Source organism: Triticum aestivum, chromosome 2B, assembly GCF_018294505.1.
Source record: "Triticum aestivum cultivar Chinese Spring chromosome 2B, IWGSC CS RefSeq v2.1, whole genome shotgun sequence".
NCBI classification, from domain to species: Eukaryota; Viridiplantae; Streptophyta; class Magnoliopsida; order Poales; family Poaceae; genus Triticum; species Triticum aestivum.
In genome coordinates, this window is record NC_057798.1 from 59,045,541 (window position 1) to 59,057,850 (window position 12,310).

Here is a 12,310-nt window from a genome sequence, read left to right on the forward strand (position 1 = left end):
ATGGGAGAGATATTATCCGGATAGCGAGGTTGCTGGATGGCGTTATTAGCGGCCGATTCTGTTCACTTTAATATGGACTAGATCGAGATCGCGCCTTGGCGCAAGGTGCCGGTCTCAATGTTTTGGTCAACGTTATCATATGCATTCATACAGGATAACAGTACAATGAAGAAGAAACATTCAATTGTGATACAAAAGATATAATGATGCTTAATATCAGCATGAGATTATAAGGCAGATTTAAGCGAGACATAATTGACCGGTGGGGCGAAAACGAATAAGATACACATGTCAAATTAGTTTGAGTTGATAGGCACCATAAGCAAAACCAGTATCCGCATACATGTGAGTGTTCACTTTGTGCAAGGTGTGGGCTAACATGCAGATCGGAACCCTCAACTTTCTGAATTACATTCAGAGAGTGAACATACATGTAGACTGGAGTCTTTACCTGATACGGATCTAACTCGAGTCCCGGCATTAGAAGAAAATTACTATGCCTATGAAATATCTAATTCTACCATTTCTTCCGGATCATCAGCTCCTAAATGGCCAAGTGCATCAGCTTGATATTTCCTTGTTCACAAATTACTTCATAAAAAATGCACATACATAAGAATTTGATCTTTGAATTGTCTCTGTAAGGTATCACTGCTTCTTAATGAAGATAGCCAGCAAGATAATGGGGGGAATAAACAGATCATTTCAAAAGGAGAAGCAACCTACCAAGGGCTAACAATGCAACACTCTGAATGAGCAAATTCATGTTAAAACTTAAATCCTACTACATTACAATCTACCTGGACCAAGAATACAAATTAGTCTAGCTAAAGTCTTTTTAAACCTTATTAATGTTTCCCCTGATTGAGCGTACTCCTTGTGAAAAAAACTGCATAAGAAATTATTCACTGGAAATATTAGTTTTAGTACTGTATATTATGTACAGATGGACATCTACACACAAACAGGACATGAGTAAATCCTAACTACACCACCAGTGGTGCATATTAATAAACTGGATATCAAGAAAGCTAAAAGGATTATCAAGAACACCGTATAACAATCAGAGGAATTCCAAATTAAGCTATTACTTATTTAAGAAGGGACTAAGCTGGAAAGAGGAAAGAAAATACAGCAATGAAAATTCAAGCTTATCTTCAACACTGATGAAAAAAAAATACAACTAGACTATCTTGCATACTGTCAAGCTAACAGTATATGAGTTCGCACAATCCTCACCTCTAACATTGAAGGAAGGTGAAGCATGATGTATGAGGGCTCATCAAAGTAGGATTCATCCTCTTCATGTCTACTCAGCAGTGACCTTGGCTTGGAATACTTCCTCATTGATAAAATTGTTGATGCCCATAAGCTCTAATGTGGTTTCCAAAAAGAAATACCCGCTCCAGACACTACTGTCAGCAATGAACCATGCGTTTAGTCGATGCGAGAGTAAATCCCTAAAATGTCGAGCATTGTTGGTCCAAAGGTTATATCACCGATAATCAGGCACACTTGAAGAGAAGCCCACTTAATATTTAGAGGGATAATATGAACAGAAATCAAACAAAGCATTGTATTTGTTCCCTGATCATGATGCTTCATAAAGCATTGGGAACCCAACCAAACATGTGCCTGCTCTTGAAACCAAGAATGCACAAAAGATATTCGGAATTAAGCACCTTTTTTTCTATAACATGGCATATAGTGCTAAAGAACGTTGATTTGCATTTGGTTAAGTATGAAATACAACACAATTTTCGCATCGGTTCAAGAATGTATATACTTCTAAAATACATGAATAAAAGCAATTTCCTTCTATAACAAGGGTCCTTTGGTTTGAAGTAGAGAAGCATATGAATTTTATGCTAGTGCCTGTGAGGATAGGCGATGGGCTTGCAGGCGCAAGGCAAGGATCCAAATACCTTGGAGTATTGTGCTGATAGCTGGGTCGCCGAGATAGATGCCCTGCTCTGGCCACATACTACTATCCCTGCCAGGATCTGGGCGACCACAGGCCACAGTAAGCTAGATAGCAAGAGAGGTGGCAGGCTGACTGGACGAAAATACACATTTACATTGCAGTTGATAATCACTGAAAGCCGCAATGCTGATATAGTTTTTTCGGTTTTTGTGATTTGTGTGAGTGCACTATTTGCTAATCTTTCTTTCTGTTTATCAGTTCACCACAATGTTGATATAGTTTTTTTTTGTTCTAATTTACACAAAATTTAGCTGCTTGAATAGGTGAAGAATTCTTGTAAAAAAAGGCAACATACTTGCATTCCAAATTAAGAAAAACCAAGAAATGAACAGTTGCTCAAGCTAAGCTCCGAATCGGAACTCCATGGAGTTTTCTTCAAGCAGAAGTGGCTATTCTTATGCGGTTTTTAGCCCTTCCTATGAATCCCTAATAAATGTTTGAAAACCATTCAATGGAAACAACCAGAAGGTACAAACACTGACCGTACCAAAGAAAAACTGGGATCAGGTGCACCTCGGCAAGAAGTTTTTTATTCTCTGTTTTATACATAGAAATCAAAGACAAAAGTACTATTCTTGGAACAAAACTAATGAAAAACCTGGCTGCGAAATCAAATATTTACATCCCATTAATTATGCTATCTAATCTAAGAAGGATAATCTAATCTAAATATATGTTTGTAATTAATTACATAGTTATAAAAAAACATGACACCAACAGAACAGACCCATATGATTCTTAAAGAATAACCCAGAAGACACCAACGCATGCCAGACAAAGGGATGAACACATAAGAATAATAGATAAATAAACACATGACAAGCAAGAGTAAATAGAGCAAGATATGGGTTAACTTGGGAACCAAGCAGCAAGAGCAGCGTCCAGCAGGCTCCAGAGATGCTCGGAGACCCAAAGTCATCAACAAACTGGAAGAAGAAATCAAATAGAAGGTTGAAAAAAATAGTGTATATATAGCAGATGTTGATCTAGTAGTAGTTGCTATGTTGATATTCTTCTGTTTACTCTCGCTTAGCTGAATACTGGTCCAGGGACTACTTAACAAAAATCTTGTAAGGGGATATACTACTTACATGCCACCCATCCATTACACATAAGCCTAATTGAAAAGCCAAATATAACCTAGACCAACTAAACGCGCAGAAGCAACACATTTCAGAAATATTGCATCGATTCTCATTTTTCACCATAGATAATAGATCTCAAACTTCATCATGCTTTGGGGCCTCTGATGACCCACTCAATATGTCTACATTTAGTTATATACTCCATAAATCATTTAGCTAACTCAAATTATTCTGTAATAGAAAAGAAAATGAAAAAAAGAACTGAACTTGAACCTACCAGGCCGATAACTTTCTTGTCTGACATTTTAAAATCCCCCATCTATGTTGCGAATCATAGCCGAAACAATTCTGGCTTGTTTAAATCACCCTGCGTATATAAGAAACAACCATGATATTCTTTTTCAAATACAAAACCATTAGCAGATGACACAAATAAATAATAGTGGGGATTATTATAGCACCTTCCGTGTTGTATATGTTGTAACAAACTAACAATCCCACTCCTAGCTGTGGACAGCTGCGCCCATGGCCAACGTCACCTCAATATCACTGGTCCGATGTTGCCCCCTGTCCAGCGAACATAGGTTCACAATTTTATTAAAGTTACTAACAGCAAAATACTGACATATAAATGATGCTAACTTATGGAAGTCATAGCCCAGCTGACAGGCAATGAATCCAAAGAACAACATCTAATGGTTTCTTGAGCAACAAAGAGTAAGAAACAAATTAATCCATATAACGGACCAGCAGCAGCGGACCATAGAAGCAACTTTTATGGATCAAAGAGAAATACGGATAAAATAAGAAACATGGTAAAATGCTAAACCGGCAAACAAGAATTGTGTGCACCTTCTATCTAAATTCTTTGAGGGTTCTGACTTTAAGGGACCACCTAGAAGCATGGTAGTCCCGATTAATGTAATTTAAACCATGATGCTGGGTAATCACAGAGGATTTATATAGGTGTATTTATAGCAACAGTAGGGCAAGATATTGTGGAATGGAACTCTCTAAATTGCTATTTGACATGAAACCAAGCATTGACATAAAACATATAAGGCATGCTCTCCTATAACTGAAGCGCATCCATCTAGCAAACTAAAACACCCACCAACCAAATTAGTTTCAGGTCTGCCTCGAGCCTCTCATCCTTCCCGGCACCAACAGCGTCACAGAGGCAGTAAGTGCTGTCCTCGAGCGTTGTGCACATGCCCTGCACCAGGTATGGCGTCATCCGGTGGGGCGGGTCGCCGACATCTGGTTATGAAGTATTTTCATATTGAGTGATGGAAAAGGAACATATTTTAGTAGTACACCACATTTATAAGGCATCTTCTTGGTTTGACACATTGAATCATGTAGCAAACAAATAAAAATACACGGATATAGTTTGAAACTACGAAACTACATTTCCTTAAAAAATCTACTTAATTGAAATAATTTAGAAGCAACATCAGTGATATATATAAATGAAGAAGCATTTTGTAAGCAACATTAAAACCTTCATATAAAAAAAGAAACATGGCAAAATGCTCAATAATTGGTAAGATGTAACCACAAATGGTGTGCAACATCAAGTACATTCCGTACCAACTGGGTACAAATTAGTGCATGAATTGCACAAATATATCATAGGAGATGGACAGGGGAAGAAGGGATGGATGTTTACCCGGTGGAGCTGTGACTACATATGGCGGCATATGACGGCAACACCATAGAGCGTGCCCCCCTTGTGTCACCGTCAATGGTCAGCTGCTGACGCTGACTCGAGAAGGCCATTATCACCTTGCCCAGCCACTCCCTCCTGTGCGCATCCCATCTTGCTGTGGTGCTGGTAGCGCGCCGCCTGCCACAACGACCACGCTCCGCCTCTCACTCCTGCGTGCAGCACATCTTGCACAAATTACACAAATTAAAAACTATGGTACAAACTAAAAAATAAATCAATAAAGATCTACTCCTGGAAACTAAATCAAGCTAGCCATGCATAGTTCATCTCAAAATAGGACAGATTTGCACGGTTGTCGTCCTGCAGCGAATATATATGTTATCATTTAATCTCTAAAAGCCTAACTGAATGAGACAACAGAAAACCTGCTTTTAAAGAAGGCAGGGCACGTTCTTTCCATACAAACATCAACCGTGCTATGGGTTGACTACAATTAGCAAAGACAAGCAGATAGACAAAAAAATCTAAACAGTCTGATACATGGCGGACCATATAGCAAGCATGGACAGGGTAAAAATGGCTATTCATTGAATCTAAACAATCTGATGCACAGTGGACTACATAGGAAGCACCGACATGACTAAAAGGATTATTCAACTACAAATCACATGGCATATATCAAAGACAGATCCAATCGCATAAATCCTGGACAGATCTAGCATAGGCAGGTCCAAGCAAAGGGGGCTCACCTTGCTAGCAGCCGGCTCCTCGGCGCACGTGGCCGGCGCGTCGAGCCGCTCCATGTTCCAGGGTACAAGTAAAAGCTTGTCTTGCTTATCGAGAGGAAGGCATAATGGATCTCTGTAAAGGCAAGGCACCAACATAGGTACACATCACATAGGCTCCTGAAAAAAAGAAACCATGGTTAACAATAACACAAGTAGGAATCAAGCAAATTGCAATATTCATGGCTTTTTTGGGGCAAAATCAGTACATCTTCAGCCGAAGCAAAGAAAACACACACATATATGCATACATATGTATCTTAGCTAGCACCTCTACTCATACACGGACATAGAGCAGAATACGGCCAACAAGCCAAGCAAGGCAACAAACATGTGCTCTGTAAATATTTAGCTAGATCCAATGCCTTCCTTGGCAGCAAGGTACAAACAAATCAAGAAAGACAAATAAAAATCTCTTCTTTGGAACCTAGCTAAATCTGAGAATCTCCTCCACAAGAAGAAAACAAAAATTGCTAATCCCTCTCCTCAAGGTAGACTGCAGCACACAAGATTACATCTCAGAGGGGTAGAATACCAACCTGCGCTGGATGTCGCACCCAGTACTCCATTGTGACTGTGAATCCATTCCCTAGCATACTGAGCTGCAAAAAAGGGGATCAGCAGTGGAGAGAGAGAGAGAGAGAGAGAGAGAGAGAGAGAGAGAGAGACCTGCGGGTTTAGCAGCCACCGTTGAGGTCAGAGGACGCGCCAGGGCGGGGAGGATCGCTGGGTGATAATGGTGAGGAGGACGAGCGCCGGGGCTGTGGCGGATGGAGAGGCGACCGCCGGTGAGGAGGACGAGCGCCGGAGCCGTAGCGGATGGAGAGGCGACCTCCGACGAGGCTTGTGGCGCCCCCATCCTCCCCGGCGTGGTTGACCCGCGGCGCCCACGCCTCCGGCAACCGCGACGCGAATCCGCGGAGGGGCACGCGCACACCCGGCAACGCCCTCCCTCTCTGGCCGCTTCTTTCACAGCGGGAGGATGGCCTGGGCAAGCGGCGGCGGCGGCGGGCGCGGGCCTAGGGTTTGGACCAGGGGGAGAGACGCGGGGCGGGGGGGGGGGAGGGGGGGGAGAGGAGAAGGGCTAGCACGAGTGGGAGAGGAGCGATGGCTAGGTCATCCCCACGCGAGCCTTCGTCTTTTATAGACCTCTGTGCGAAATGACAAAAATGCCCTCAGCGGCCACCCAATTTTACAGGCGGTGGCACGACCGGGGCATCGCATCGGTCTCGGTTTTGATCCAACGGTCGAGGGCGTTCGGGAGGGGGGTCGTACGGCCAGAAACGCATCAAGGGAGAGATCTGACGGCCGAGAAGTTCAAATCGCCGAGGAGGCTCCAGCATCCATCCTTCTATATGGAAGATCGGTGACTTTCATTTCTTTCCTTTTCCATTCAGATACCTTTCACGCCGTGTGCAGATGCCCTATGGCGTGCGCCCTATGGGATGCTATGAAGGAGTCATGGCCTCTTCCGAACCTGTGGATGGTGTCCAACACCAGCGAAGAATGGCTTCTACATCTCCTGAATAACAGCCGAAATTGCAGCGCTTGGTCATTCTGATAACTTTTTGGCGAGCTTGGCACTGTCGGAACGAAGTCATACATCACAAACCGGCACCATCAATCGAGAGTTTGAGGAGATTTCTGAACAGCTACATCAAATCCCTCTTATGCATCAAACAACAACCACAAGGAGACTTGGTGAAAGGGAAGATGATGGTTCACAAGGTGCCACAAGTGGTGAGGCGATCAAAGGTTCAGTCTAGTGTTACTCCTGTATCTACATGGGTAAAACCACCACATGGCTGGGTGAAACTAAATGTTGATGGGTCACATATCCATGGCGAGTGTACTGGAGGTGCGGGCATGGTCTTGAGGGACGACACGGGAGCCATCATCTTCTCCCCGTGTCGGATTCTTCGATCATGCCGCACACCAATGAAGGCGGAAATAGCAGCATGTCTCGAGGGTACGTCCCTGGCGCTGCAGCGTACGGAGAAACCCATCATTGTTGAACTAGACTGTAAAGAAGGAGTGGAAGCTTTGACGGACAACAGAGTTAACAGGTCTTCGTTGGCCAGGTTTATCGAGGAGACAAAGAACCTCTTGCATGGAGTACGACGGCGGAGCGACGAGGGTCCGAGCCGGAAGGGGTGGTCATTGGTGGGAGGGCTCGCTCGCCGTCGCTGGCCACCGGCCTGCGGCGCGAGGAACGGCGAGGTGGGTGGGATCGGTCGGTGGCCGGCCGCGGCTGGCACCGCACTGTGGAGAGCAGAGTGTTCCGCGAGTGAAGGCTGGGGGAAGGGAGCAGGTGTCTAGGCGGGCGTGGCGTGTGGGTCCCGTGGTGACTGGCCGGGCCCGCCACCTGGCCTTGTTGTTACCGCGGCAGGAAACGTGACGTGACAGATGGATAGGGTCTGCACGCGAGGGTGGCACGTGAGGCGCATGCGGCCGGCCCCATGCGGAAAACCAGCACCATGCCCACGCTCGACCCGATGAGGACCCTCAAAGCGAGGGTTTTTTTCAAGGGTATATAAAGTGAACGGTTTCCCCTCCCCCGCTCCGGAGCAGTGACAGGGGGAGCCGTTCTTTTTTCCAGTGTCGACGAGGCCGCAGGCCCCCCTTCCTTTTGTTGTGGAGTTGATGTTTTTGCGTCGGAGATGACCGGCGCCTCTTCCGGGAGGCGGATCGCTGAGAGATTTGACGGTGGAAAAATGATTGGCGGTTCTGAAACCCCTCGTCGGCGCCACTACTGGAGGACACTAGAGCCGCAATCCAAGTGATGCGGAGATTCTCTCCGGCCGATGACCCACATCGGCAAAAGTGTCGTTGCTCGCACGCCGTATGTCTCGAGGCTCATGGCATAGCTTTGCTGCTACGACATTCTCTTCTTTTTGACGGGCGCTTAGCAAACGGTGAAAGTAAAAAAATAGCCATGGTGTTGGTGGTTGTATGGACCTAGAAGGACTCTTTTGCAAAATTTCTTTGGGGGAGGGGGTTCTTGTAAATCTTATTGGTGTCTTGTCTCTTGGATTGCTCCAAAGAGAAGGCATGTGCAATGTAACTTGTTGTGTTGTGTGAATATAAATGTGACCCTTCTTCTAAAACAGAGAACCTCCGATGAGTACCCAATGTGAGATCGAAGCAAATCCACACCATCTCGAAATGGCCCCCCCAAGCTCCATCAAAGACGTATAACGCCTGGCTAGGAGGATGGCTACCCTGGTTTCCCGCTCCGCCAAGAAATAACTCCATTTATTTAAGGCCCCCTGGAGTGCCAACAAATCTAAATAGGTGGATGAGACCCAATATGTCTTCAACGCGCTAAAAAAATACTTGTTGAGCCCCAGGATTCTCATTAGCCGAAAGCCCAATGAAACTTGTGATATGGGGTAAACTATAATGGTGGCCTGATCTTGAATTGGAGGTGAGCTCGAGGATGAACACGAAGAAATGGGGGGAAACACAAGGAGAACAAAAGAGGAAATCCACGAGCCAACATACGTATATCGCAAACAAAGGTCAAGTGGTCAACACAAGAGGTCTCATGGATCCAACACTTCGATGTGGAATAGATAACAAAGGTAATATAGTTTGATCTCCAAATCCTAAGAGATTGAGATCTTATATTCCAAGAGGAGTCTTCACCTGTAGGTGGCCCTTCCAGGAGTCTGATGAGTGCATTTTGTGTGACATTTTGCTTAGCATTTTTTAATATTATTCATAGGATTTTCGGCACTTTACCGCCCTTTTTGCTTGAGTTTGCCATGATCCCCGAAGAAGCGAGTGGTTTTGAGTGCTAAATGTAAAAGACATATTTTGATGTGGAAATATGTTGATTTGACGTCATCACGACCTTCTTGGGGTTAAAAGGGAACCCTAGTATTTACATGAGTTGAACACAGATAAGATATATGATCTTTGCTATATGATCATGTTAATGTTTTTCATGATACCGCACAAACGTCAACTGCACAATATTTAGCCCATTGGGACTTGAAGGATATTATTATCTTTGTGATGCGGGCTTAGAGATACAACAACGATATCTCTCCTTAGAGGATAAATGGTAAGTGAATAAAAGTAGCATGTGTGTTTTATCTTGGGTTTGTCTAGGTCTCAGTCGACTGAGACAAGTCTCAGTCGGCTGACGTCACCTGTTTTTTTTTTGCTTTTTTGCTTTATTGTCCAGCCCATACCATGTCACATCTAGTTGCTTTTTGGGCTGCCCTGTTGGTCTTTGCTTTGTGTGTTTTTGAGCTGAGTTGGGCCAGAGATTGGGCAGTATTTTTGTTCCGTGCTGCTGCTCCATTGACTACTTGTGGTGCACCGGCCGGATGTATTAGCTTGTTGTTCGTGCAAAAAAATTAACATACGGTTACTATCAATTTTGTCCGGTTTTACTTTTCATTTTTCTCCTTCCATTCTTATCTATACTATTTTTGTTTCTAGAAAATGTAAGCATTAGTCGTGATATTTTTTTAAGAACTATGTTCATGCATTTTCACAAATATTAATCATGTATTTAAAAAATTAGAGTGCCATTAGAAAATGTACAATATTGTTTAAAAATATTCATCATGAAATTAGAAAAATGTTTAGCATTATTTAATTATGGTTTTTCCTTGCATATTTTCTTAGATTGGGTCTCATCTATTTGTAATTTTGCTATCATCCACAAGTTGACAATGGTACTACTAACAAAATAAGAGAGCCAATCATATTCAGTTACACATGCGATGCAGAGGTGCAACTGGATTGGTGTGTCACATTTAAAAAAATAATCAAAACACCTCTTTTTAGAGAAACGGAAAAATAAAAATAAAAAGATATTAAATAAGAAAAAGAAAGTAAATAATGGGGTGTGGATACGGTCCAGTCGATTGAGATTTAAATAAGTCTTAATCAGCAGGCATCAGGGCAACATGCAGGTGTAGTCCAAGACGACATTTGCAATTGTAGGCCTAGGTGCGACACTTGCAGTTGCATTCCTAGTGTCGGACGTGCAACTGGCCCATTCTCTCTCCCGCCGCCCCCTCTAACAAAACAAAGGTCCAGTTGCAACCGTGTTGGGGGACATGCAGTTGCGGTCGGGAGCGACGCTTCCAGTTGCGGGGCTGTTGTCGAGCTTGCAACTGACCAGCCCCCTCTCCCAGCATCCCCTCTGACAGAACAGAAAAGTCCAGTTGCGGTCGGGTTAAAAGACATGCAGTTGGGGTCGAATGCGGCAGTTACAGTTGCGGAGCTGTTGTCGGGCTTGCAACTGGCCCACCCCCTCTTCTGGCGCCCCCTCCTTCAAAACAAAAGTCGAGTTGCAACCATGTTGGGGGACATGCAGTTACGGTCGGGTGCGGCACTTGCACTTGCGGGGCTGTTGTCGGGCTTGCAAGTGGCCGGCCCCTCTCCCGACGCCCCCTTCGACAAAACAAAAATCGAGTTGCAACCATGTTAGGGGGCATGCAGTTGTGGGGCTGTTGTCGAGCTTGTAACTGGTCCGCCCCCTCTCCCGGCGTCCCCTCTTACAAAACAAAAGTAGAGGTTGCAACCATGTTGGGGGACATGCAGTTGCGGTCTGGTGCGACCCTTGCAGTTGCGGTGCTATTGTCGGGCTTGCAACTGGCCTGCCCCCTCTCCCGGCGCCCCCTCCGACAAAACAGAAGTTGAGTTGCAACCATGTTGGGGGACATGCAGTTGCGGGGTTGTTGTCGGGATTGCAACTGGCCCGCCCCCTCTCCCGGTGCCCTCCCTAACAAAACAAAAGAAGAGTTGCAACCATGTTGGGGACATGCAGTTGCGGGGCTGTTGTTGGGCTTGCAACTGGCCCGCCCCCTCTCCCTACGCCCCCTCTGACATAACAAAAAAGTCTAGTTGCGGTCGGGTTAGAAGACATGCACTTGCGGCTGGGTGCAGGAAAAAATATATGCTAATATTCTTTTACGCATAAACAAGAAAAATAATATGAAAATGCCAAGTCATGGTTTAAAAACCCGCTAACAACCAACATACCCACTAACATTTATGTCTACATGGTTCAAAAATCCCCAGTCATCGAAGAAAAAGCATTTCCTACCCTATGCAAGCATAAAAAATCTAAATGCATACATAAATAAATTCACAAATAGAGATCTGGCATAAAAAAGGGGAAAACAGAAAAAAATGCAACTAAAGAACCCCGAGGGACGAAGACCCCCTCCCCTGAGACAAGTACTCCGCGGTAGATATGGTGTGTACATGGCAATTGAAAAGTCCAACAAAAACAATGAAAAACGCCTCTCACAACCAGCACATCGCGCATCAATACCGAACACGAGAAAAGTAAAGAAAGAAGAAGCGGGCGCTAAACAAGTCGGGGTAACACTAGACAAGCAGTGTTGCATGAATCTTACGGAAACTGTGATCTAACTGCCATATATGTGTACCGGGACTTCGGTTAAACTCAATCGACTAAATTTTAGCAATCCAGGTAATAAAATTTCAACTACCGCAAACAACATTTACTTACAAACCATCTGATGGATGTGCAACTAAAAATGATTAACAAATAATTGGTAGGAAATTTCGTTGCTAAAATAGGGCTGCGCGAAATTTGGAAAATATGCTAAAATCAAATAGAATAAAACACAACATTAATAAGCAAGGACAAAAGGAAAAATTAAATTAAATAAACAAAACGAAAAAATGAAACGGGATAAGCAAATAATAAGTAAAAATAAATAAAAGAAAAGTTAAAGACTTATAAAAAGTAAATGAAAAGTAAAACAATAAAAAGAAGAAAAAGGTAAAG

General features: G+C 43.9%; 1 long non-coding RNA gene across 7 annotated transcripts; it reads right to left on the bottom strand.

Moving 5' to 3' along the window:
* Nucleotides 1–201: 201 nt before the first annotated feature.
* On the bottom strand, nt 202–6,596 carry LOC123043465 (uncharacterized). Of its 7 annotated transcripts, XR_006419207.1 has the most exons (10): nt 6,196–6,596; nt 6,066–6,123; nt 5,491–5,646; nt 4,742–4,950; nt 4,184–4,329; nt 3,531–3,636; nt 3,347–3,436; nt 2,839–2,910; nt 1,240–2,003; nt 750–889 (listed from the first exon to the last, which is right to left on the bottom strand). It is a non-coding gene; the product is annotated as an uncharacterized lncRNA (long non-coding RNA). The 7 variants fall into 7 exon arrangements; XR_006419205.1 differs by lacking the exon at nt 750–889 and adding an exon at nt 202–591 and having other exon boundaries at nt 1,240–2,910; nt 6,196–6,595; XR_006419206.1 differs by having other exon boundaries at nt 1,240–2,910; nt 4,188–4,329; nt 6,196–6,595.
* Between the last annotated feature and the right edge of the window lie 5,714 nt (nt 6,597–12,310).